The sequence below is a fragment of the Moschus berezovskii genome, chromosome 24, assembly GCF_049115385.1.
Source record: "Moschus berezovskii isolate FMDL1 chromosome 24, NW_MosBer_1.0, whole genome shotgun sequence".
Lineage (NCBI taxonomy): Eukaryota > Metazoa > Chordata > Mammalia > Artiodactyla > Moschidae > Moschus > Moschus berezovskii.
Window position 1 is genome coordinate 56,224,669 of NC_142483.1, and position 22,107 is coordinate 56,246,775.

Here is a 22,107-nt window from a genome sequence, read left to right on the forward strand (position 1 = left end):
GTGCATATTAAACTTTTAAGGACATTCTAAAGAAAGAGCGTAAGTAGAATTAAATTCTAAATGTTGTACAAGTGGTTTAGATTAATTTGTAAGATAGCATCACATTGCTCACTTTTATTAATCTTAAATTTTAAAAACCCCTGAAACCTGTACGTGCAGAGTTTTTTTGATCATTGCTGATTGGCAATCCCAGCATTTTGATAGTTAATTTGAGTAACACAGGTATTATTACTACCTTTGTAAGAGCATGCTTAGTTCAGTTCAGTTCAGTTCGGTCGCTCAGTCGTGTCCAAGTCTTTGCGATCCCATGAATCACAGCACGCCAGGCCTCCCTGTCCATCACCAACTCCCGGAGTTCACTCAAACTCATGTCCATCGAGTCGGTGATGCCATCCAGCCATCTCATTCTCTGTCGTCCCCTTCTCCTCCTGCCCCCAATCCTTCCCAGCATCAGTCTTTTCCAGTGAGTCAACTCTTTGCATGAGGTGGCCAAAGTATTGGAGTTTCAGCTTTAGCATCAGTCCTTCCAATGAACACCCAGGATCGATCTCCTTTAGAATGGACCGGTTGGATCTCCTTGCCGTCCAAGGTACTCTCAAGAGTCTTCTCCAGCACCACAGTTCAAAAGCATCAATTCTTTGGCGACCAGCTTTCTTCACAGTCCAACTCTCACATCCTCAGGATTCATAAAATGAATTTGAAAACCAGCAACTAAATAGAAGTGTATTTTCAACACAAAAACATGTAAACACAGAATAAAGTGTTTAGAAAATTATTGATGTATTCAAAATATAAATGCTAAATACACATGAACAGATTACAATTAATAAACACAGTATTATCCAAAAGCACATTGCATGAGAAAGAAATGATAATGAATCATGAAAAAATTGAAAATGTCATTTGCTCTTTGTAAACAAAGAGCTAAATATGCAAGCAAAATCAAGGCAACATGTGTTAATACTGTGGATCACAGAATTGTGAGCACATCTTTGGACAAATTTCTCTAGCTTCTGCCATGGCTCTGGCATGTTCTTGTCAGGAATATTTCCCTGGTGGCTCAGCTGGTAAAGAATCCACCTGCAATGTCTGAGATCCCATTTCAATTCCTGGGTCGGGCAGATTCCCCTGGAGAAGGGATAGGCTATCCACTCCAATAGTCTTGGGCTTCCCTGGTGGCTCAGTTGATAAAGAATCTGCCTGCCATGCGGGAGACCTGGGTTCAGTCCCTGGGTTGGGAAGATCTCCTGGAGAAGGGAAAGGCTACCCACTCCAGTATTCTGGCCTGGAGAATCCCATGGACTGTATAGTCCATGGGGTCACAAAGAGTCGGACACGACTGAGCAACTTTCATTTTCATCTTCAAATGACTTTATAATTGTGTCTCCTGTTTGAGGGAAACTCCTTGGACAACTTTCGGGAGCCAGTCATATAAATACATATGTGTAAAATTGATGTTTATTTATACACATATATATTTATATGACTTTGGTTATGTTGAAAATATATCTAGAGAGACAGAGAGGGAAGAGGGTTGAGAGAGAGTTGTATTTTTTTGTCTCAAAGAAAGCATTTGGGGTTTATCTGTGTTGTCTTTGGTTTTATCTTGTACTCCTGATACTCTAAGTAGAGTTAGTTACCTGTTCCAATTTCAAAACTGTCAAGATTTATACACCACTTGTTCCGAAAGCCTTTGAACTAGATAAGAATTATTCTTGTGGATGAGGCTTTACTTTATCAATTGTTATTTTCTTCCTCTCCTTGAGGATTCTGGAGCTTTAGCAAAATGCGTTCTAAACAGGAAAGCTTTGTTCAACACGAATTTGAATGCAGCAGAGAACTCTTTCAATATGCAATCAATATGCAAATCATTTTCAGAATTATTTTAATTTTAAAGCAGTGGTGTTACACTAGTAAGAAATGCCTGAATTTTTAGTAGCATATATCAGAACACTAAAATACCAGAACCAATAATGACTGTAATCAGCAATATTGACAAATCAGGTGGAGGTCACTGTTAACAGACTTACTGAAATAGAAGAGCAAGAGATCATGGGAGAAAATGACATTGTGGGAACTCTTTCCCCAGCTTTAACTGAGCAGAAATTTTCCATTTATTCACGCTGAATGAAAATAAATTTTTTGAGACAAATCACTCTAATTTTGAATTCAAGTCTAAGATGCCTAGAGCAATGACATATGCCCATGCTTGCCACAGGGAAATCTGCTAGGGAAAGTCGTTTATCTTCAATCCAAACTTCATCAATTCATATTTTTAATGAACTTCAACCAGACTAGTACCTGCAGGAACCAAACTTAGGTTAAATGTTTTTTTGTCATAAAAAATGTTTACGAAAGCCTCCATTTGGGTTCCTTTCCTGTATTCTTCTAATTATCTTGGTATTTTTATGGAGTATAATGGTTTTCTAGAAATGAAACCTTATTGCATTTACCTTTAGGAAATAGGAGTTTACATTATAATGGTATGACTTATAGCCTACTTCCAAGATCAAATTTAGCTGCAAATTGAAGGTCTGGTGAAGGTCGCCAGTGTTATGGGTGCTGATATACATCTTTACTGTTCTCTTCAAAGAGTTACGGTGGAAGCCCTTGGGGTGACTAGGAAGAGTCTGTGACTTCTGGGTTTCCTTTCTTCCAGGCTCTGCTGGTCTCTCTGTGTCCCACTGGGGACCACTGGAGGCAGAATTAGTTAAAGGCATCAATCCAGTGACCACGTGGTTTGCTTCTGAATCCCGCATCTGCTATTTACGCTCTGGGTGTCTTGTGGCAAGTTTGTAAACCATCTACTTGCTCATCTGTCAAGTGAGGAGACCCCCACCATTGCTTCTCCCCCCAGGGCTGGTTATGGATTGAAGGATAACCGTGGAAATCGTATGCTAAGTGCTCTATAAGTGTTTGTTACTATTATACAAGCCAGGAGATGGTGATTGGGCTCTTCCATTCCTTCTCTCTGTCCCCAGGAAGAACTTAGGGAAAAAAGCAACATTTTTCATCCGTATCTTTTCAGGGATCATTTTCCCTGCAAAAAGTTGTCAAGATGCTTGAAGAAGTGGTAGTCAGTTTGCAAGAGGTCATGTGAATATGGCACATGAGGCAAAACTTTGTATCCCAGTTCGTTGAGCTTTTGAAGTGTTGGTTGTGCAGTTGGGCATAGTCAGGGAGAAGAATTGGGCCCCTTTTGTTAACCAGTACTGGCTGTAGGTGCTACAGTTTTCAGTGCATCTCATCAATTTGTTGAGCATACTTCTTGGTTTCACTGGGTTTCAGAAATGGTTTCACTGGGATTCAGAAAGCTGTAGTGGATCAGACAAGCAGCAGACCACCAAACAGGGACTATGACATTTTTTTGGTGCAGTCTGGCTTGGGAAGTGCTTTGGAGCTTCTTGGTCCAACCACTGAGCTGGTCTTCACTGGTTGTCTTTCATCACATGTCACAGTCCAGAGAAATGGTTCATTGTTGTTTCACAGAATAAAAGAAGATGACACTTCAAAACGATGATTTCTTTGATTTTTGATCAGCTCATGAGGTGCCCATTTATTGAGCTTTTTCACCTTTCCAATTTTCTTCAAATGCCAAATGACAGAATGGTCGAAGTTGAGTTCTTTGGCAACTTCTCATGTAGCTGTAAGAGGATCAACTTTGATGATTGCTTTCAGTTGGTCATTGTCAACTTCGCTAGCCGACCACTGTGCTCCTCATCTTCAAGGCTCTCATCTCCTTTGCAAAACTTCTTGAACCACCACTGCACTGTATATTTGTTAGCAATTACTGGGCCAAATGCATTGTTCATGTTGCAAGTTGTCTCCTCTGCTTTATGACCCATTTTGAATTCCAATAAGAAAATTACTCAGTTTTGCTTTTTGTCTAACATCATTTCCATAGTCTAAAATAAATATAAGATAAACTGCAAGTGAAGAAAGCTGATCGCCAAAGAATTGATGCTTTTGAACTGTCGTGCTGGAGAAGACTTTTGAGAGTCCCTTGGACTGCAAGGAGATCCAACCGGTCCATTCTAAAGGAGATCAATCCTGGGTGTTCATTGGAAGGACTGATACTAAAGCTGAAACTCCAATACTTTGGCCACCTCATGCGACGACTTGACTCACTGGAAAAGAATCTGATGCTAGGAGGGATTGGGGGCGGAAGGAGACGGGGACAACAGAGAATGAGATGGCTGGATGGCATTACCGACTCGATGGAAATGAGTTTGAGTGAACTCTGGGAGTTGGTGATGGACAGGGAGGCCTGGCGTGCTGTGATTCATGGGGTCACAAAGAGTCGGACACGACTGAGCGACTGAACTGAACTGAATAACTCATTAGCAAAAAATCGTAAAGTGAGAATGTGCATTAAAATGGTGTATAGCATAACCACATTTATTTATTCATAAGAATGTATTCCAGTATCACAGGCAAATTTCAACAACGCAAAATCCGCAATTACTTTGCACCCACTTAATAGCGTTTACCTGGCTAGTTGGTCAACATGGTCAACAAAGGTCAATTTTCCTCCTTTTCTGTCCTCACAGACATGTTCCGTGATTCATTTTGTCCTGGTTTTTGCTTCTGCAGAAAACCTTTCATAACTCTCCAGTTTCCTTTTCCTCTGTAAACTTACCACACCCTTCATCTATTTCTTTAAATCCCAGCTCTTCTCTGGGCCAGCATGGGTGTCAGTTCGGTTCAACTGGGGCATTCGCTGGTCTGGAAGTTAGATCTTCCAGCAGAGATCTGCCTTCAAGAGAGCAGGAGAGAGGAGGAGCCTCTGGGTGTGTGTGTGTGGTGTGTGTGGATCGTGTGTGTTTCATCTACACACTCAACCGAAACTCACTGAGGTCTCACCATTACACGAAGGCGTGCTTCACGTGGTCTCACCAAACATGTGACGTTTCTAGGAAGAAAGCCAGAACCTAGCCCTGGTCGCTAGCCTGGCAGTATCCATCTGCTCAGATGATGGGGGTTGGGGGAGTAGAAACTCATAAACAGGTACGTAGAAGGCAGTACGATATATACAAAGGGTGTGCAGGAGCGTTAGGGAGGGGCCGCTCATCCGTATGTTGGAGCAGCTGGCTGCATCTTTAGAGGAAGCAGGGTTTCCTGAGGCTTGCAGGATGCACGAGAATCAGCCTGGTGGGAAAGGGGAGGACAGGGAAAAGGTGACTTGGAATGTTGGGGCAGATGGGTCCGCAGGAGCAGAGCACCAAAGCAAGACACAGCTGCACGGTGCCTGGCCACCCGAGAAGAGAGAGAAGGAAACCCGAGCCTCTGGAGAGACCAAGGGACAGAGCCGAAGCTGCGCCTAGGAAGCCACAGTGTAGGATGTTCATGAGAATGATCTCTCCAGATTTGGACCGTGGCATTCTCCGAGGCTCCCCTTAACTCTCACGGTGACCTCTCCCTCTGCCATGTTTCCCCTCAGGCGCTTTCTCTTGATATATGAGCAGCACAATTTTTAACTGGTATAGAATTTTGCCGGGGCTTCCCTGGTGGCTCAGAGGTTAAAGCATCTGCCTCCAATGCGGGAGACCCAGGTTCGATCCCTGGGTCGGGAAGATCCCCTGGAGAAGGAAACGGTAACCCACTCCGGTATTCTTGCCTGGAGAATCCCATGGATGGAGAAGCCTGGTAGGCTACAGTCCACAGGGTCGCATAGAGTCGGACAGGACTGAGCGACGGAACGTATAGAATTTTGCCACCAAAGTCTGAAAACCCATTTTCACCCTTTAAGGGATTTCCACCCTTGAGGCATTAGCTCCCTCCCCCGAGGCAGTTCTAGAAGGCCCTGTCCCCCTGAATGGAGGCAGGAGGGGAAAGAAAGGGCAGTACGGAAGGGAAAAGGGTCGCTTTTTATACCTTAAAAAATACGATTAAGAGAAAACACCGTCAAAAATAAAACAAGCAACGGAATCACAATTTTCATTTCCTCTTTTGGGAAAGCCATTTTTGGTCAAAAAAGGAACAGCAAATGCAAACAAAACAGAATGTTTTTGGAGTTAATAACTGTAAATATTAATTAACATTGTATCCTTTGACCTTAATAATCTGCATGTCAGTCTATGTGAGAGAGGGTAAGTTTTTGTTTTTATCCCGTCCTTGGTTTTGTAGTTTCAAGCATGTATCTTGCAATCTTTCTAAAGGTATCCGACCAGTGGGCTCACACAGCTGAGAGAAAATGAGGGAATAAAATTAGACGGAATCAAAGACCCGACTCAGCTGAAGTTAGACATGTCAATGACGCTGAGTTTTCTCCACAAGAAACGAAGGCTGTTTGTACAGTTTTGAGAGAGAATAGAGACGTTCCTGGCAAGTGATATGTCATGTCACCAAATGTGTGTTTACTGTTTGTGTCTGTTTTATATTTTCACTCAGCATCGACATTTTGCCAGTTGAGGCCTCGGGCGAGTGTGACCTTCCTTTCTGCGGTCTGTTGACCCAAACACCGGTACATCAGACATTTCATTCCATCTTGGAAACACTTTGGGCACGGAGAATTCCAGGACTGAGATTCATGTTTTCTAACTGGAGAGCTGACATTCAGAGAGGATCTGTGTCTGTGGTCTGATAAGAAGGTGAAAAGGTTGGGATTTGGCTCATGTGAGGATATGCATTCACTCTGAGCATCACTATGAGGTCACACTGCTGGTCCTACTTGAATGGTACCTCAGAGACCAAGGTTGTGGTTTCATAGGCATCCTTTCACTTCTCTGCCTTCAGTTCCTTCACTTGTACAGTGATAAGCCTGGCTTGGGCCAGGGGTTAGAAACACAAATACCTCCATGGGCAGGACAGATGACAGGACCATAAACGTGTGTATTACAATGTACCACAGCATCGCCGCTTGTTTTCTTCACACTCACAGAAACAACAGTGTGGAAATTCCAGTCTCTTTCACAGATCGTTAATCTTTTCATTGGCATCCTCTCCACATGCCAGTCATGGCTCTTCTCATAGCTTGTTTTCCTGATGGAAGATTAAGTTGTATTCTTTTGCGGCAGACACACTTTGTTGGCGTGTTAAGCCCGGGAATCTTTATGTGCTAGAAAAGTCTGTCTTTTTTGGGAAACATGTAATACTTTGTTTCTGTTTTCCATTCATGAAAAAGACACGGATGTGAAGATATGTTTTTCTTGTTTGTTCTACTATAATAAAAGCAGTGATGGCACTGGGATAATACCTGTCGGATGACACTGAACCTCAGAATGGGGAGTAATTGGAGTGTGGGAACTGTGACCAAAGGAAGTGTGTCCTCTGGACCTTCCTTCCCTCTCTGCCATAGGCGGCTGCCCCTCAGTATCATTCGATTGTTGGCCTCTGCGAATATTAGTCCCAGATGGATGTGTGTGCTAAATTTTTTTCAAGAACTATAAATCCTGATTGTTTTACATGGAATTTTCCTGAATTTTAGAGGTTGACCACAGAAGTTAAATTTAAATAAACATAAATGATAGCGGTGCTTCATAGTCAATGACTCAGGCCAAACATGAGAAAACTATGAACCTGATGCCCATAAAGCTCTGCGACTTTGGGGCAAAATGATCTTAAAGTTCTTTTTCCCCTAGAACTTTTTCTTTTTCGACAAATATTTATATATCCTTCATTGAAGTCGCTCAGTCGTGTCCAACTCTTTGGGACTCCATGGACTGTAGCCTAACAGGCTCCTCCGTCCATGGAGATTTTCCAGGCAAGAGTACTGGAGTGGGTTGCCATTTCCTTCTCCAGGAGATCTTCCCGACCCAGGGATCGAACCTGGGTGCCCCACATTGTAGGCAAATGCTTTACCGTCTTAGCCACCGGGGAAGTCCTACTGTTCTCTCCGTTCCGAATTCCGTTCCGTCGCTCAGTCGTGTCCGACTCTTTGCGACCCGGTGGACTGTAGCCTACCAGGCTTCTCCGTCCATGGGATTCTCCAGGCAAGAATACTGGAGTGGGTTACCATCTCCTTCTCCAGGGGATCTTCCCGACCCAGGGATTGAACCTGGGTCTCCCGCATTGGAGGCAGACGCTTTAACCTCTGAGCTACCAGGGAAGCCCACACTTAAAACACTTTACATGTCCTAACTCATTTAATCTTCACAGCAGCTTTGTAAAGTTGGTGCCTTATCTTCATTTTACAGATAAGGAACTGAGCCGCAGAGTAGTTGAGTGACTAGCCTAATATCATGGAGCAAATAAGTGGGAGCCCAAGAATTCCAGCTGCATTAGAGCCCAGAGCTCTCTCCCTTTATCCAGGTAAGCTTCTATTTTCTAAAATGTGTCCTTAACAAACATTAGTTTATAAATTTTTTGTGGACAATGAGCATATTTATTTGGATTTGTAGGAAGTGAGAGAGTCTGAAATATTTTTATTTGTATGTGGAAAAAAGATGCATTAGTTTAGGTCAATTCAATACCCTGCTCACCTTAGTAGGACTGACACGAATGAAATGCTGGCTAGAGTCTTCCAATCAGATCTCATTTGCTCATAAGGGAGTGACCTCTGATTGGCTACTGATGATCCTCAGAGGAAGTGATTAATACTTTGCTTTTCTGGCTGCCTGGGTTTTCAGAGATGTTAATACAAATGGAAATTCAGCCATATATTTAAGCAATCTGTCATAGCAAACAGATTTCTAGAGCTTTTTGGTTAAAGAAGTTTTTGAATGTGTGTATGAGCAGTATATGGGCTGACTTTTTATTTCAGCAAATATAAAGATGTATTATCACTTGAGGTTTGTTATTAACCTCTGTTTCACCTCCATTAATATTTACTCTGCAGGTCAATAAATCTTGATATTCACTTCAACAGAAGCCAATATCTTCAGCTTATGAGTTGTTAATCTTGGCCAAACTGAAAAATTTTGCGAATATTTTTCTTTTGCTAGAGAAGATGAGGACGTTGTTGGTCTCCTTTTTCTTCAGGCTCTCTTAAAAGGGAAAGTTCCTTTTTATCTGAATCTTCAAACACCTTTTCAGATTTAGTGTTGGGAGTTGAGGGTATGAGTTTTAAGATGAATTTTGGAAGGGTCTCTGTCCCACTGAAAGTACTGCAGGAAGGTAGGGGTTAAATAAATCTTATTTTAAACCCTTCTGTGAAATCCTTTGATATTAGGGGAACTGAGAGAGGACTGTAGCCAAATCACCACTGCCCATCTTTGTGTTGTTTACTGATGTTGCTCAATTTGAGTCCTAACAAGTGTAATGCATTTCTAGATCCTGCCAGCCAAAAACTGTGTAGACAAACAACTGCATCTGCTCCATCTCAGGATACAGAACAGCAAGTGTGAAAAGGCACAGGTAAGTGTTTTTGCTTTGCTTTCCAAACCATAAATGCTGGGCTTGAAGTGTGCAAGAGAAGCCATTAGTTCACAGTTTCAAGGGAGTGATTCTAGTCTCGTAATCTGCAGAATCATGCCTAAGCAGCAAAGAAATTCATGACAAAAGGAGATGAGAAATTATGGAAGAAGTTAGAGGTCGTCTTAGCTGATGGCTGGTGGTTGCTGCTCAGAATGACAGGAGAATGCAGCATTTGGAAATAGCTATGCAGAGGGGAAAGGGGCATCTCAGGGGTTGATTTAAGGGGAAAAAATGTCCAAGATTTTCTGAGATGTTTGATTAGGGGATGGAAGGTAGGGGAGACAGGAAGTAAGGATGGGGTGTGTGTGTGTGCATGCTGAGTCCTTTAGTCGTGTCCGACTCTTTATGAGCCTGTGGACCATAGCCTGCCAGGCTCCTCTTCCAAGGGATTCTCCAGGCAAGAATAATGGAGAGGGTTGCTGTGTCCTCCTCCAGGGGATCTGCCCAACCTGGGAGAGGAGCCAGAAAGTAAGGGTGGGGGTTTGTTACATGTGGTGGGAAGCTGGTGAGGCCAAGCCCCTAGAACCTTGTTTCTCAAAGTGTGGTTCTGGGACCAACGGCATCAGCAGGATGATAATCAGGAACTGATTAGAAATGCCCAGTACCGGCCCTTCCCAGAATTGTGAAACTCTGGGGGTGGGGCCCAGCAAAACATGATTGGATGAGTGGTCCAGTTGAGTGTGAAACACACAAGTTTGTGATCCACTGCTCGAGGGCCCAGATTTATCAATCTCATCTGTACATTGTAATTCCTTGGGGAGTTTCCAAAATAATGATGCCTGGGTTTTACCCCCAGGGGTTCCCATTTAATTGGTCTGGGGTATGGCCTGGACATCAGGATATTTTACAGTTTCCGGGATAATTTTAGTGGGCAGCCAGGAGAATTACTCTAGGGCATGTTCTAGTCCTGAATTACTTTTTCAGATTTAATTATCTCTTTTTCACATCAAATATTTTATAATGCTTCCTTTACTATCCTGAAATGAAATTTACATGAATATTATTTCTCATGCACATATTTTTAACTGAACATAACGGAGAAATAACAGAAAGGTAATTTGTTAAAATGTGCATTTCAAACATTTTAATTCGTGAATCTGACTACACTTACAGGGAAGGAAGCAGATGTTCACGTTGAGTTATTAACAATGTGACAGTTGCAAATGCAGATTGATCCAGGTGTGTTGAATTGGCAGCTCAAAAATCCAACCATAGGTGACATGACTGCTGGGGTTGGGGGCAGGGATTTTTGAAAGGAGCAGATCTTGGTAAAGTTTCTAACAGAATAATCATCCGTTTTCTATTTCTCTGAGACCATATTCAAAGTATATTCATATGCTTAAAAGAAGGTGGGATTTCCAGGTGGCTCAAGTGATAAGGAATCCGATGTAGGAGACACAGGAGATGTGGGTTTGATCCCTGGATCAGGGGGATCCTCTGGAGTAGGAAATGGCAACCTACTCCAGTGTTCTTGCCTGGAGAATCCCATGGACAGAGGAGCCTGGTGGGCTACAGTGCATGGGGGCGCAGAGAGTCGGGCAGGACCGAGCACCCAGACCCTGAAAAGGAGCAGTGATGTACTGTGGTGGGCGCCACGGTGCCTAGCTAGGATGCTCCTCCAGGACCAAAGCACCTGTTTCCCCAGCTGCTGGCAGTGCTGATGGCTCATGGCCTTTAGCTCTGGGTCCTCTTTGGGTCTTGCCCTCAGCTGAAGGAAGCTGCCTTGCTCAAGGCACAGACTTCATTCACAGGCTGGTCAAGGCTGGGCTGTAAGTGTGGCAGCCCCCTGCCTCATTCAGGACAGCTCTGAAAGGCCGTCTTGGCTATAGATCTTCCTGTTGGATTGACTGAGATCTTTGCTTCAACTGTACTGTATTGCAGTTCGGCTTCTCTCCTGACCATCGCCCCCCAGTCCCCTGCCTGCCCCACCCTGCCCCACTCCCCTGAGCTCAGTTCCTCAGGGGTGTTGATTTTGAGAACAGTCTGCGATAAACTGGCTGCAGGTCCATCTCAGAGCCTGCTCCCTTGGGAACTGACAAGTAATGCTGTCCTTAGTGGAAAGCTGAATCCTTTACTAGACAACTGGGTTACGGTCATTGCAAAAAGATTCTTCTTGTGTTTTATCCCATGAGAGCAGCTTCACTGAGACAGGCCGGGACAAAACTGGAATTGCATTTGGCAGAGGGGCGGTTGGGAGCAGAGCGGGCAGATGGGGGAGGGCCGAGGTGGTGAGAATGGATCAGGTGTTGGAGCTGTGAGTGCTCAGAACAGATTCCAGGGAACTGATCTGGTAGAGACTCCACTAAATTCAGAGGCAGGGTAGCCCTAAGCAGAGATGTAAATGAGGCAACGTTTGTTTTCTTTTTCTCTAGTGCTGCTTTTCTCTCCATGGAGTCTGAAGCTATCAGAACCTACTCCCTGGAAAAGATCTGATAAGCTATTTACCCCTTAGTGTGAATCTAAGTCAACAGTTTTGTTTTTTCTCTTTCAGAGGTATTTGCATTTTAAGTAGTGTTATAGAATAATAATTGTGGTCCTTGATTAAAAGAAATTTCAGGAAATAGTGCTTACAGAGAAGGATTGGGGTGGGGAAAGGGAGTCTTTCCTTTTCTCACCCACTCAAACTCAGTTCTCATTGTGGGGTCACGTAAAAGTAAAAATGGGGTGCCCTGGCAGAAATGTCTGTGAGCTCTTTGGGGATGAGTCGTTCATGAATTTTATGTCCCCATCCCCTTGGAATTTGATGTATAATTTCAAAGAAAAGCTCCATCATTTTGATGGATAGAAATAAATTTCTAAAGATAGAACAAGTCTGAACATCTTCAGTGGTCTGGACATGTAAGAATCATGCGTGTGGGTTTTGAAAAAGCTATAAAAATGTGAGAAAACAGCTGTAAATTTTATCAATTTGTAAAGTTTATACCAGAAGATGTGCTGTCTTGGCCCAGTAATTTTATATCTCTGGCCTTTAATTGCTTTGCCATGAAACAGATCATTATTCAGGTTCCTCTATTTGTCATTCTTCTCTTCAATCATCTTAATGAAATAGAAGGAGAAATGAAAACGTGAAAGCAGTGAGATCAGTTTAAAGCAGTGTCTGTAAAGGACTCGGTCCTCTTTGGCAGCCCTGTCATTCGTTCTTTCCTTCAATCCACAGAGACTGCTTCCCTACACGGTGCTAGAATAGTAGCCCTCGCTCTGTCCAGAAGCTGGACAAATAAAGAGACGCTAGTTTATGACCTTGAGGAATTCCAGTGGAACAACATCTTTCTTGATCTGCTGACCCTCAGGGCGAGACTCTATTTACCACTTGCGTCAGTTGTGTCCTTGGCCATGAATTAACTATGACTTTGTGTCTCAAGCACGGCATGTGTGCAAAGCCCTCACATGCAGTTGGCCAGAGTGTTGTTTGCATAATGTATTGACTGTGCATATTTAAACAACACCTCGGTGGATCATTAATACCAGGTATGGTTACCGAAATGAAACCCTTGAGAATTTCTTCCCATAGTAAACTGAAGTCTTGCCAACTTTCATGCCTTTCCTGAAAGCAAACTGCTGGTTTTCTTTTTACCTCTCTTTTTAAATTCTTTCAACAACTCTGATAGTTATAAGTAATTTGGTTATACTTTCTGAGCCATACACACAATATATTTTTAAAATATTTATTTATTTGGCTGCACCAGTTCTTAGTTGCAGCATGTAGGATCTTCGTGTTCATTGCAGCATGGGGAATCTTTTAGCTGTGGCCTGTGAACTCTTAGTTGCAACATACCGGATGTAGTTCCTTGACCAGGGATTGAACCCAGGTCCTGTGCATTGGAAGCTCAGAGTCTTAGCCATTAGACTGCCAGGCAAGTCCCAAACACAACATTTCCTAATGAAATGAGGTAAGATCTGAGGAAAAAAATCCCAGCAACAGGACATCATGATTTTCTGACAATGTTCTTTATCCATAAAACAATTTGATACAGGTGCTTTGACAAGTGCAAAGTGACGCGGTGAGTAGGTGTAACTTGCAGGTGTGCCCAGCCAAGTACCCTCCTGTGGGCCCATCCTCTTCTTTAGGCTGGGGCCTGCAAGGAATCCAAGACACGCATGGATCCCTGTCCAGGGAGAGCTCACATTCTGAGTGGAGAGAGAGACTGAACACAGCAAATAAGTAAACTGTGGGAAGAAGAGAAAAAGGAGAATTGAGGAGAACCTAGCGTGCCACGGTGGGGAAGAGCTGAGGTATGAAGAAGCGATGAAGGTCAGCTTCACAGAAGACGTGCAGCTTCATGGAGGGGAGATGTAAAGAGGCGAGGGTGAGAGCCAGGGGGTCACTGGCCCAAAGAGCACTTTATGCAAGTGGCTGGTGGGAGCAAAGTCCCAGAGCCCCTGGTGGGAGCCTGTCGTGTCCCCAGGGCTTCAGCTGAGAGAGCAGGAGGGAAGGCCAGGGGTTTGGAGACGCCTGTGGAGATTGCAGCCACTACTGCATGGCCCCTGGGAAGCCACTGCTGGCCTTTGAGCAGGGGAAGAACATGACCTGGGTCACGGTTTCAAAGCATCCCCTCCATGATTCTGCTGAGAGTTGACCGTAGGGGTCTGGCAGAACGGGGATTATTGCAACAGTGCAGGAAAAGGAAGATGGCGGCCGGCACCGTGACAGTGGAGGGGGTGTGGTGAGAAGTAGCCAGATTACGGTGGAACCACAAGGGATTTCTGACAGATTGGATGTGGGTATACCCACATCAAGCCCCTGGTGGCTCAGACAGTAAAAAGCATCTGCCTGCAGTGCAGGAGACCTGGGTTCAATCCCTGTGTTGGGAAGATCCTCTGGAGAAGGAAATGGCAACCCACTCTAGTATTCTTGCCTGGAGAATCCCATGGACGTGGGATCACAAAAGAGTCAGACACGACTAAGCGACTTTACTTTCACTATTCATGAGAACACGGGAAGCTTCCCAAAGTGTTGTGCTGTGGAAGAATTGAATAACTGGAAGGATGAGGTTTCCATCAACTAAGATGGGTAGGTGATGCAGGGTGCAAATATTTCAAGAAATCAGTTTGGACATTTTCAGATTGCCGTGTCTGTTAGACTTCCACATGGAGACAATGAGATATATGAACCAGCTAGAAGTCTGAACTAGAAATGTAAATGTGGGATTTACATTGAAAAGTTTTCTCTCTCATTCCTCATGATTATGACTGTCATTGTTATTCTACTTAATAATAGGAGCAGAGAAAAAGAGGAAGAAGCATGGTGTTTTTGACCTCATTTTCCTAAAATTGGCAGTTTGATTTGAAAAGTAATGCTATTTTGATAAGAGTTGCTCTGTTATAAAAGAACTGTCTTGTTGGATCATGGAAAGAGAAGTTAGAATTATTGGGCGGCTACAGTTTATGTGACAGATGCTTTACTGAGAGAATCTGATAATTAAAAACTCATGTCTTTTGAGACTCATCCTGGCCAAGCATGACAGGTATTTTGATTTACCAGCTAAAGTGGCGGCTCCATATGGCAGTAGCGTCAGTGTGGTTTACGAGCCACGTCGTCCCCATCTGCGTGGAAGGCGCTCTCCTGTGTGTGTCCCTCATGCACACAAGGCTGCCACCCTCACACTTCTGACACTGGCCATGTGGGTTTCTGCCCACACCATGCAGTTCTCTGCCACAGCAGCGGCATGTCCTGCAATTCCATTCCATTCTGACACTAATTGGAGTCAGTGTTGGCTCCACAGGTTAAGGGCTCAGTCCCTCAGGACTGCCCTCCTACCTCAGATGTCAGTTGTATGTCCCTGGTTGTCATTGGGGCTTCTGACCAACTTGCTATAAAGCACAGGTTTCCAGACTCCTTTCTTGGGGTTCTGTCATCTGCTAGAAGAGCTCACAGAATTCTGAGAAACACATACTTACATTGATTGATTTATTATGTAATAAAGGATGTGATGAAGGAAGCAGATGATCAGCCAGATAAAGAGGTGGGGCGAGGTCCGGAGGGCTCTTGAGCAGAGGCTTGTATCCCCAGGGAGCTGGGATGCACTTGCCTCTGGCCACATGGATGTGCTCAGCAAACCTGGAAGCGTACCAAGTTCAAACTCTGGGGATTTTTATGGGGGCTTCATCGAGGAGGCACAAACATTGACTGAATCTCCGCTCTCTTGCCCCTTCCCAGAGGAGGAGGGGTAGGGCTCACAGTTCCAAGCTTCTCACTGTGGCTTGGTCTTTATGTGATCAGCCGCCATCATGCAGCCCTCCAGGAACCCTCCAGGAGTCGCCTCATTAGGATAAAAGTGTCCTGTCACCCAGGAAACTCAGAAGGGTTTAGGAGCTCTGTGTTAAGAACTGGGGTCAAAGGCCAAATAAGAGAAGGAAAGGTTCTCCTAGTAGCCTTTTCATCTAAGAGATTACAAGGATTTCAGGAGCTCTGTGTTAGGAACAGGGTGCAAAGACCAGTAATATACTTTCTATGATTTCTCACCATCCTTTGAAATTCTGTTTCCTTGTGTTCTATATGAAGGAATTAGCATTTTAATTCACATCCATTGAGATTTTAATCATGTTTTAAAACTCAATAAACTTGTTCTGTAAGCATTCACCTGAAGACATTGAGAAGAGATGTAGCCCACCTTTCAGAGCAGATCACGTTTGCTATCCTCCGATCCCTCTTCTTGCCTGTCCTCTCCAAGTATGTTATTAGAAGCCCTGGTTTTTTAAGTTGACATTTGATTGTTGAAAATAAAGTCAGTATTTCCCAGCCTGCCTTGCAACTAGAGGTGGCTCCAGACTAAGTTTTAGCCAACGGGGTGTGAATAGTAACGATGTGGGCAGTTTTCAGAGGAGGACCGTCCTTCTCCCATCCTCATTCCTGTGGTTGGGATCATGTCCAGGGACGTTGGCTGTGCTGATCCGTTCAGGCAAAGGCAATATCAAGAAGATGGGGGAGCTGGGTCCCATGATGATGTTGGCAGAGCCTACCTCAGTCTGTTACAGAAGAGAGAAACAGCTTCGGTAGTTTTATTTAAACTACTGCTATGTCAGGTCTCTAGAGCGTGCAACCTGTGTTCTCATTAATGAAACAGTCACTTCCTCAAAGTGCAAAAAGACCCAAAGGGCCTGGGCCTGAGGCAGCAAAAAAGGAGAGCATGGGCTTTGGTTTGGCATCGGACAATGTGGATTTGAGTTTCAGCTTCTCCATCTACCAGCTGTATGACCTTGACAATGTCATTGAAATGCTTTGATACTCAGTTCAGTTCAGTCACTCAGTCTTGTCCGACTCTTTGTGACCCCATGGACTGCAGCACACCAGGCCTCCCTGTCCGTCACCAACTCCCGGAGCCTGCTCAAACTCATGCCCATCACGTTGATGAGGCATCCAACCATCTCATCCTCTGTTGCCGCTTCTCCTCCTGCCTTCAATCTTTCCCAGCATCAGGGTCTTTTCCGATGAATCAGTTCTTCGCATCAGGTGGCCAAAGTTTCAGCTTCAGCATCAGTCCTTTCAGTGAATATTCAGGACTGATTTCCTTTAGGGTGGACTGGTTGGATCTCCTTGCAGCCCAAGGGACTCTCAAGAGTCTTCTCCAACACCACATATAAACTGAATAAAACAAAACATGCAAAACATGTGAGATATCTAATATGTAGGTTTCTGGGGAATTAAATGGGTGATGCATATAAGGTCCAGCAACCAAGGAAGCACATAAGAAGCATCAGGCCTTCCCTGCTCTCTTCACCTATTCAGCTGCCTGCTCTAGTTCTCTGCTTGAAAGTCTAGTGGTTATTTCTGTCGACTAAAAAAAGATGTACAACTTGAGAGTTGCGAGTTAAGTTTTGTTTGGGGCAAAATGAGGACTACAGCCTGGGAGGCAGCATCTCAGATAGCTCTGAGAGACTGCTCCAAAGCGGCAGCGGGGGAAAGTCAATATATAAGGTTTTGGTGAAGGGGGGAGTTCAATACAATGAAACGCTCATTTTACAAAAGGTTTTTGTTAGTCCTGAGGATCTGATGTCACCATGAAGGGATTTAGTGTTTCTCTAGGTATGAGAACATGCAAGGATTGAAATCATAAAATCTGTCCCTGAAAACATCCAACTATCTAAAGAGCTGTCCTACCAGATTCCCTGGAGCAGAGAGCGCCTCCCTCCACCCTGAACTCCCTCAGGGGTTGCTGAAGGTCAGCAGCTATAGCAGCATGGAGTTCAGTCTCCTTAGAGGCGGATGGCAGAGGCCTTTGTTGTTCAGTCGTTGGCAGTGCTCTTGCTAAATGCCAAATTGTAGTTGACATTTCCAACCCAACATGTCCAAACTGAGCTTCCCTCTGCCCACAGATTGGCTGCGCCCCGGTGTCTCCATCTTACGCTATCAGGACTCCCCGGGTCACAGGGAGAAACTCTGAGTCACCCTCTGTGCCTTTCTCTCATGGTGCTGCTGTTTAGTCGCTCATTCGTGTCCACCTCTGTGCGACCCCGTGGACTGTAGCCTCCCAGGCCCCGCTGTGCTTGGGATTTCCCAGGCAAGAGTGCTGGAGTGGGTCACCATTTCCTTCCCCAGGAGATCTTCCTGACCCAGGGATCGAACCCTCATCTCCTGTGTTGGCAGGCAGATTCTTTACTGCTGAGACAACTGGGAAGCTCCCCTCCATATTAATGCAAAAAAATTCCTTAATATCTAGTGTCTAGGTGACTCAGACCAGGACGGTAGCAGTGAATGTTGTTGAGGAGGTTAAATTCTGGATCTATTTGAAGTATTTTCTAACAAACTGATGTTAGTTATGAGAGCCCCATATCAATATAACCCCTGGGAACAGGGCCTATGTAGGTGTTTACTAATTAGATATTAAGGAATTTTTTGCATCTAAAATGATTTCAGTTCAATTGTCCAGATATGTATATATGTGTGTGTGTATGTGTATATTTATATGAGAGAATTATGCACCATCATTGTGCCTTATAATTTAATTTGCAGCACTTTGCAAGTGTTCCTGTTTTCTGAAACACGAGTGGACACTAAGCGGAATGGATTTTTATTACACTCTTGGCACACCCTACATTTTGTAAATTCATTAGTCTGTTTTTTTGTCTCATTTTTAAGAAGTCACTGTTTGCAGCTGTCTTCTGCAGCAGTCATCTCCCTACTGGAGGCTTCATTGTGATGCTTTTAAAAATGAAACTGACTCCGGAGAGAGCAGATTCTGTTTTCTCACCATTTATCCAACAGAGATTTCTAAAAGAATCTCTAGCCATTCTTTTGTGATCAGAAGGAAACTTGAGTTACCTCTTTCTCCTTTTTACTCCAGAAAGAGGAACAATTCTGGCTGGGTCATATCACCTCTGAAGCCTTAGCCATGGATCAAGTGAATTTAAACAATCTCTTAAATAAATCACAGAGGTTCTACTTACTTTCTTTGGCAACAGTTAAATCCTAGTACATGTGGAATATCTTACATAATTCATCTAAGACACCCCGCAGTTTGAATCATCACTTTCCACTTTTGTTCGTTCTTGGCTTCTCCTCATCATTGATCAGTTGTTTTCTCATTTAGCTTCCCACTGGGAAGGACAAATGTTTCTGTATCACTGTCAAAGTTAATTTCTAGGATGGAACTTCTCAAAGCATCTGGGCACATCATTATCCGAAAAAGTGGAAGATGATGGGAGAAGAAGCAGTGCTGAAGACAGTGCTGGGCACCTCCAGAGAGGCAGCCCTACCACCATCCGCTGTAAGCTTCACCTGCCTTTCCTGGTCGAGTTCGGCACACAGCTCCAAGCAATCCTTTGTTTCCTCTTAGAAACGCCTCTTAAAATAAAGGAACTGGGGACTTCCCTGCCAGTCCAGTGGTTCAGACTCTGTATTTCCAGTGCTGAGGACGTGTGTTCAATCCCTGGTCGGGAAACTATGATCCCATAGGCTTCACAGTGCTGCTCAAAAAAATTAATAATAATAATTACCGCAATCTGATGCTGTCAAAAGAGCCAGGACCCTGGAGTCAAGTAGATCTGCATGGCTGTCTGGGTCTTGGGCAAGGGGAGTTCATCCTTCTGAGCCTCTGTTGTCTAATCTTTAAATTAGAACCATGATAACCTAATTCAGTGCTACACCGAGTGTAAAGATAATGATACCTATAAGGCAGCTACAGCACAGGAGGTTTTCAATAACCGTTAATGAACTCCATGTGTGAGTGCGTGCTCAGTTGCTTCAGTCGTATCTGACTCTTTGTAACCCAATGGACTGTAGCCCACCAGGCTCCTTTGTCCATGGGATGCTCCAGGCAAGAGTATTGGAGTGGGTTGCCATGCTCTCCTCCAGGGGATCTTCTGGACCCAGGGATCGAACCCAGATCTCCTGCATTACAGGCAGATTCTTTACCGTCTGAGCCACCAGGGTTGTCCGATGACCTCCATAGGTAGGAGTATTCCTAGAAGAATTACATTCCAGAAATATTACAAGAGTAAACCTCTTGAGAAACCTATATGCAGGTCAGGAAGCAACAGTTAGAATGGGACATGGAACAACAGACTGGTTCCAAATAGGAAAAGGAGTACCTCAAGATTGTATATTGTCACCCTGCTTATTTAATTTATATGCAGAGTACATCATGAGGAACGCTGGGCTGGAAGAAGCACAAGCTGGAATCAAGATTGCCGGGAGAAATATCAATAACCTCAGATATGCAGATGACACCACGATTATGGCAGAAAGTGAAGAGGAACTAAAAAGCTTCTTGATGAAAGCGAAAGAGGAGAGTGGAAAAGTTGGCTTAAAGCTCAACATTCAGAAAACTAACATCATGGCATCTGGTACCATCACTTCATGGAAAATAGATGGGGAAACAGTGGAAACAGTGTCAGACTTTATTTTTTAGGGCTCCAAAATCACTGCAGATTCTGATTGCAACCATGAAATTAAAAGATGCTTACTCCTTGGAAGGAAAGTTATGACCAGCCTAGCTGCTGCTGCTAAAGCATATTAAAAAGCAGAGACATTAATTTGCTAACAAAGGTCCATCTAGTCAAGGCTATGGTTTTTCCAGTGGTCATGTGTGGATGTGAGAGTTGGACTGTGAGGAAAGCTGATCGCCGAAGAATTGATGAACTGTGGTGTTAGAGAAGACTCTTGAGAGTCCCTTGGACTGCAAGGAGATCCAACCAGTCCATTCTGAAGGAGATCAGTCCTAGGTGTTCACTGGAAGGACTGATGTTAAAGCTGAAACTCCAATACTTTGGCCACCTCATGCGAAGAGTTGACTCACTGGAAAAGACTCTGATGCTGGGAGGGATTGGGGGCGGGAGGAGAAGGGGACGACAGAGAATGAGATGGCTGGATGGCATCACCGACTCTATGGACATGAGTTTGAGTGAACTCCGGGAGCTGGTGATGGACAGGGAGGCCTGGCGTGCTGTGATTCATGGGGTCGCAAAGAATCGGACACAACTGAGCGACTGAACTGAACTGAAACCTCAGAATGGTTCCATTTAGGAAATATATCATTCTGGAAGAGTATGTAGTCATACATGTACAGTTTAGGGAACAATGGCAGGAAAAGCAAGTGCGGCTATATACTCTTGTGTCTGGCTTCTTCCACTCAACATAATATTTAGTGATACTGACTCACATTGCATGTGTTGAGTGGATCAGTCATTTCACCAACTGAGTGTTTCTTGATGAAATATTGCAGATATTTACATTAATTTAGCTTTGTAATTGACAGAGCTGGTTGAATGCATTTGTACTGACTTCTCTCTATCAATACTTTTCAGGTTTGAGAAGAGCATAGGGTTGTTCTTGTCCCCTGTTCTTTTCTCTGTACCTTTGACACAGGGTTTATTCTTCTTGGCAAAACCTCCATGACGTTGAATGTCGATAATGTCGTCATCAAGCTTCACCCTTCAAGACAGACATCATTCCTAGTCTTGCTTTAGGATAGTGGGAGGGCAAGTGTCTTCACAGCAGGTCGTCAGTTTAGGGTGAAGCAGGTTTACTGCTGGATTAATGAAACCTCTTCCTGGGCATTTTCCTGCTCGGGCGAATCTTCTCTAAACAGTGAGAGCAGAAATGCGTGTGGGGGTCTGAGTGGAAGCTTGCAGAAGCTGTGCTTGCATAGATTGATATTTCACTTTTTCCTTCCTTTTTCCCAAATCTTTTCAAGTGCTGCCTGGAACTTGTCATTATAGTACCAGTTTGTTCTGTTTGCTTCTGCATAGATGATTAATTTCCTTTATCACAACAATAGGAGTCAGAGTTCTAAAAGTCAAGTGGTGTTTCCACAGTGTTTATCGTGAAAAACAGCACTTCTCTCCACCCAGGAGTGCCACTCTCCAGAGGTCTTAATTCTTTTTTTTACTTTTTCTTCTCCTATTTACCTCCACTTTTCTAAATCATATGCTTAAACTGCTATTTATAAGTTCATTAATTTTTAAACTTTGTTTATTGAAGTGTAGTTGTTTTAAGTGCCGTGTTAGTTTCTGTCACTGTTCAATCACTAAGTCGTGTCTGACTCTTTGTGACCCCCTTGACTTCTGTGCGCCAGGCCTCTCTGCCCCTCACCATCTCCGAGAGTTCACCCAAGTTCATGTCTTGTGAATCAGTGATGCTGTCCAACCATCTTATCCTTTGCTACCCTCTTCTCCTTTTGCCTTCAATCTTTCTCATTATCAGACTCTTTTCCAGTGAATCAGCTCTTTGCACCAGGTGGCCAAAGTATTGGAACTTCAGCATCAGTCCTTCCAATGAATATTCAGGGTTGATTTCTCTTAGGATTGACTGGTTGG

The 22,107-nt window shown here is 44.0% G+C and overlaps 1 protein-coding gene across 2 annotated transcripts in view; it reads left to right on the plus strand.

Moving 5' to 3' along the window:
* The window catches only part of GADL1 (GAD like acidic amino acid decarboxylase 1), a 380,197-nt gene that overhangs the window by 93,864 nt on the left and 264,226 nt on the right, over nt 1–22,107 (plus strand). For both annotated transcript variants that reach the window (XM_088831973.1, XM_088831974.1), the window contains 2 exons: nt 8,136–8,250; nt 9,211–9,294. The gene's annotated coding sequence lies outside the window, so the exon portion shown is untranslated. The remainder of the gene's footprint in view (nt 1–8,135; nt 8,251–9,210; nt 9,295–22,107) is intronic.